This window comes from Poecilia reticulata, linkage group LG9, assembly GCF_000633615.1.
Source record: "Poecilia reticulata strain Guanapo linkage group LG9, Guppy_female_1.0+MT, whole genome shotgun sequence".
Classification (NCBI taxonomy): Eukaryota; Metazoa; Chordata; class Actinopteri; order Cyprinodontiformes; family Poeciliidae; genus Poecilia; species Poecilia reticulata.
This window is the reverse complement of record NC_024339.1, coordinates 647,443-653,165: the sequence shown is the minus strand read 5'-3', so window position 1 is coordinate 653,165 and position 5,723 is coordinate 647,443.

The following is a 5,723-nucleotide window of genomic DNA, read 5'->3' as shown; positions in this document are numbered from 1 at the left end:
GTGAGGTATGTCTGCTCTGCAGTTCCTCAATAAATAAMATTACCCAGAGGAATGATACTTAGTGCTATTTTCTTTAGTTAATGATGTGAAACAGATMATTTGATGATCAATCAATTAAATTATTTGCCTTTAAGGCCCTGCTTRCACAAATCAACCTGGAAAATGTAAGAAGAGACATTGTGGTGGGTGCTCACTGCTSACTGARAAAAGGGGCCCCAATTTAAATTATGGCCCCTTGTGGGCTTAAAATATGGGCTGGTCCTGAATATCCAAAACCAATGTTTTCACTTTCTCTGGGCCTCTATACTGTCATACCGGGATGCATTCTGCACTGAAACAACCCTTTCTGAAATGATTCAACATCATCCTTCTTTTATACAGTTGTTCTGTTTTTATTTCTAGATTAGTTTGTCTATCAATGTTTCTCCCAGTAAGAAAACCTCCAGGAACTCAGCGGTACTGGTCTCTGATGAGCAATGATATATTAACTAACCCACAATCTGAAATCTCTCAAGTTATCTTTAAACACAGCAACTCATCTTCCTGTAGCTTTCACCCAGAGTGATTGCAACACTATCTGCTTTTATCCACAAAGATCCTGCCACTCCAGCAGAAAATCTCTGTGGGTGTGTGTAGAGGGGGGTGCAGGGAATAAACTGCACAAATTATAAATGATGAAGTCAAAACAGCAGCCTGGCTGTAGCCCTTCCCCTTTATTTATTGTACAAATATATCTGGGAGACAGAGACAGCGCTTGTCTGATGCAGGTCTGTGCTGAGCAGTAGCCACAGCACACTTGCAAAACAAAATCATGCTGGAGACAAACAGGAGATAGTCTGAAGTCGTCACACGCCACCCACCCCCCGGGGCAGGGCCGTGCTTTCTGCCCCTGTGCTCCCTAATATTTGTAGGAGCAGTTGTAGGCTGAGCAAGGACCAAACTGTGACTCTGGGAGGTCAGRGGTGAAACACAGTGATAAATAGRAGCTGTCCTCTGTCCAKAGACCCTTTGCTGAGCAAACACTTCACAGGCAGATTATGTGATGTGCTGAGCTTAATGAGCTTTGGACTACACTTGTTTGAACATTTCCACATAGATTACATKAAATCTTTATRAAGAAACAACACTGGCCAGGTATAATGTTATCACCGCCTGCCTAGCATTGTGTTGGTACCTCTTTTGCTGAAACAACAGSCCTGGCCCATCAAGCTATGTCCAACGACCCCTGAAGGAGTGCTGTTTTATCTGGCACCAAGACGTTAGCAGCAGAGCCTTTGAGTTCTGCAGCTTGTGAGGTGAAGCCTTCATGAATCAGACTCATCCCACAGGCACTTGATTGGAAAGATTTGGGGAAACTGGAGGCCAAGTGAACTACTTCAACAAATTCTTACCCTCCTCAAACTATTTCAGGAGTGTCTTTGCTTTACAGCTGCCGAAAGAGGCCACCACTTTCAGGTGATACTGTTTCCATGAGAGTATGTATATGGTCTCTAATTAGCTTTTTTAAATATGTGTCAAGAAACTTCAACATTGATGCCTGGGATCCAATGTTTTCTAGCAGAACATTGCCCAAAACATCAYAACCTTCCCCAGTTTGTCTTCTTCCTACAAAAGATTCTGGAACTATGTGTTTTGCAGGAAAACATCTGACCAAACATGCAATTTATTGGAAAATTAGCTTAATTGGACAAGACCACTTTCTTCCGTTGCTCTGAGATGTGGTTCTTGTACTTACTGTCCCATTTCATTATGTTGTTGGTTCTTTCAGTATGGGTGGTCTGAATRGTCAGTAGCTAGTCCACATACCCAGTAAACTGCCCAAACACCTTTCTGACAGAACCTTCTTCAGCAGTCTGAGCTACAACTGCTCATATGTTGGGTTGATCTTTGTGGTCAGCATGTTAATGGGCCTGACATTCACGATCCTGTTGGCCCACTGCTCCCTTATTTGGAGTAATTTGGATAGATACTGTAGATTAATTTTGTAGACTGGGACCAAGTCCTTACACCTGTAGCTGTGGAGATACTCTGGGACATTATAAGAGAACTCTCAGTATGTCAATGGAAATATTTTCATTCAGCTGAGTGGTTGTGAAACATTCTGGCTGTTGACCAGAAAACTACTACAACTTATGACTTCATCTTTGACTGCTTGACCTTGAAAAAATATTGTGATCAAGCAAACCAAACGGGAGCATGTTAACAGCAAATTACCTTCCTTCCTACTTTAATTTACTTTTGACACAGGTTTTTTTTAAACATTTATTTTAATGATTATGGTCAACATCCTGAAAGAGTAATGATAATTTTCAAAAGTAGTGGAGACCGAGATTGTAACACTTTTTTCTTCAGCATATCTAACTCCTTGAGTTTTGGAGATAGTCTTCTCAAACTGTTATGCAAAATACTCATGTGTGTTTACTACAAATGGTACTGACGAAAACCCTTTAAGTATATCACAGACTTTGAGTTAATGTCAAAGATACAGACCTCCTCTGTTACAACTTACTGGGATCGCTACGTTGCAATACAAGCTGAAGTGAGTTGTAACAATAATACAAAAAAAAAAAAAAAAGCAAAAACAGAGGCCACATTGTGGATTCCATTTTTACAACAAATGAGAAATAGAACCAGAACAATATCTGTCACTGTTTTTGATGGGCCATAACTTTAACTTCCATTCAATTTATGTGTGTATGCRAGAAAAAGTAGACATGAACAAGGGCACAGTACTCATTTGCATATTCACAAAATAAAAAAGCATATTGATCTGATCTGAAATTAAATCAGTGACAAAAGTTTTGTTGTCCGTTCTGTTGTCTGCCATGGATGTGGATCAGTTTTACCAGGATTTTACAGACCTGGCAAAGTGATTATGCTGTTCTGTTATTAGTGAAAACATTTTGGTCCTCAGCTTTAATTACTGGAGTAACTTTGGTCATCTCTATTAAATTACAGTTATAAAGTAACAGATCCGCAGTGGCATGTATCACTTTGACTGATGTCATCTTTGTGAAATACATGAAGAGTACAATCATTTTATGCTGTTAAATACATAAGGCCAGGTTTGTAAATAGGCTTGTCATGTTAAGAGATTGTGCTGAATGGAATGGAATCTATGTACATCTATGTAAACACAATTGTCAAAAAATGGGCTAGTTGAGACCAGTGGACCAGGCTGAAACCTCTTGACATTCAGATTTTGGTAGAAAGAGAGAGAAACGATAAAAATAATAAATAATGGAAATGGAAATTACTGAGCTTGTTTTAATTTATCAAGCGATTAATGTATTTATTACTTATTGTGACAGGCCTATTGGTAACATTACGTCTACAACCCACCATACTTCTGTCAGTCATTGTACAGCTAACTGTATTAGCTGCAGTAGCTAACTGTGCTTTGAAATTAGCTGAGGAAAATTAAATCCTCAGCTGAAAATCTGAGGATTGAAAAGCTACATTTTCAACTCACAGTCACGTGACTGTAGCTCCAACAGTGTAAGTACCAAACAAAATTTACCTTTGGTCAAAAAATTACTTTCTTATCTCTAAAATCTCATTAAAATTGGAACACACACGCCTTCTACACTGACATCCACCAAGTAATGCAGGAGTAGCTAAATATTGAAAGAATCACGGCCTTCTATCTGTTCCCTAAAAGTGATGGAAAGGCATCACAACACTCTCCATGTTACAATCATCCYATGTCTCCCTTATTTTGGAGATCATCCCAAGAGATTCTTGATTGGCCTTTGACCCTAGCTACCAGAATCAAATCATCACATCTACTCTGATCAGTTCATCTGGTATCCATCTATTATGTCCAGTCACTTTATAAATACATCTGCTCACATATTTTATTCAGCTTTAAATGGGCACTATTACAACATCCTCATCAGAATTCTTCAGTGATTCCAGCTTGTCTCACCACTAGGGGGAGCCCCATTGAGATCGCGTCCCTTCAACAAACCACCAGAGGTCTTAATTAAAAAAACAAAAGTCTTAATTGCTTTAAATAATTATTGGGCTATGAGTAAATATCTGTCATGTCTTAATTTGACTAAGATACTATTTTAGGGATCAACTAGTCAGACCACTGAGATTTTTGGTCTTGTTGAACAAAGATCTTTAAGGCCTGCTAAAGGAAATAATAACAATAATAATAATAATAATAATAATAATAATAATAATAATAATAATAATAATAATAATAATAATAATAATAAACAATTAAAGGAACATTATCAAAATCGAAATAAAGACTATAGTGCAAAGAAATCTTAATCTTCCAGAGATCACGCAGAAAATCAGTCTTTAAATTTAGCCCGCCCCCCTTCCTCCYTCCCTCTCTYCCTCCCTCCGTCCCTCCTTCCCCCCACACTCCTCCACCTCCGCTTCTCATCGGCAACAACACCACGGTATCTGAAAAGCTGAGGACCGAACTGCTTTGTTCATGTTTCCATGTAGTGACCCTCAGCGGCCCGACGCTGCATCCTGCTTCAGCTAACAATAGGCACTTTAACTATCAGTCGCGCTTACCAAGCAAAATGTCCGGTCAGAGTCAATTATTATTAATCTGTTCCATTTACATGTAGTGATCTACAGTGCAGATAAATATAGAAACAAACAGAAGGCCGCCATTGTTTTAATGACTAGTTAAGAAACACACACACACACACACACACACACACACACACACACACACACACACACACACACACACACACACTGGCCTGTACTGTATCAATCAATAGTTTGTACAAAAAATTATTATTATTATTATTATTATTATTATTATTATTATTATTATTATTATTACTACACTGTACCCATCTAATTTGACTGCTAATTCCCTCAGTTAAAAGCCTGCCTGACAACAGCCTAACGTGTGCATGGAGAGAGTGACTCCTCCGTCTGCACCGCTCCGCTCCTCCTGTCCAGGCATTTTTCTCTGAGGAGGCAGCGAACATCCGTCACGTGACACCGCGTTAGCCAATGGTAGCAAAGGAACTTAACTTTGGCCATAAGGGAAGGGCAGTAAAGAGCGATCAGAGCCAAGGAGTTTCACTCTGTTCGTTAATGATCATCGGCGCACATACAGACTACAGTTGGACACACCGGCTCCGAAAGCAGCAAAGGTTTAGACAGAGTCCACCTGGAGTTATCTTGGTCTTTTTCCCCCCCAAGCAGCCTATGCGAGGCTGCAGCAGCACACAGTACATTCAGTCTTTGGTTCAATTAGACAATCTTCTGAGTGGCGGCTGTGTGTAGCTCAGATGCTGGGAGACAAGGCTCACGGTAAGTCCTGCTCTGCATGTTCTATACCGGCTGCCATCAACTTGATGGAGTGTTTTCCGGTTCGGTTACTGTCCCAGTCAAGAACTCAGTACATCAGCCTGACAGGCTAGTATAGGAGCAACGACTCCTATTCTTTAAAATTTCTTTAAAATTGCTCATTTCGTTTTAAAAAAAAAATATATATAAAAAAAATGTCACACATAATGTGGAAAATAATTTAAAAATGAAACAAAGTATTAGAATTTTCAGAATCAAGGATCTGACTGGGTAGAATATAATTATGAAAAACAATTATGAAAAATGTTTCTAAAATAAAAATAGCTGAACAATATAGATAGATAGATAGATAGATAGATAGATAGATAGATAGATAGATAGATAGATAGATAGATAGATAGATAGATAGATAGATAGATAGATAGATA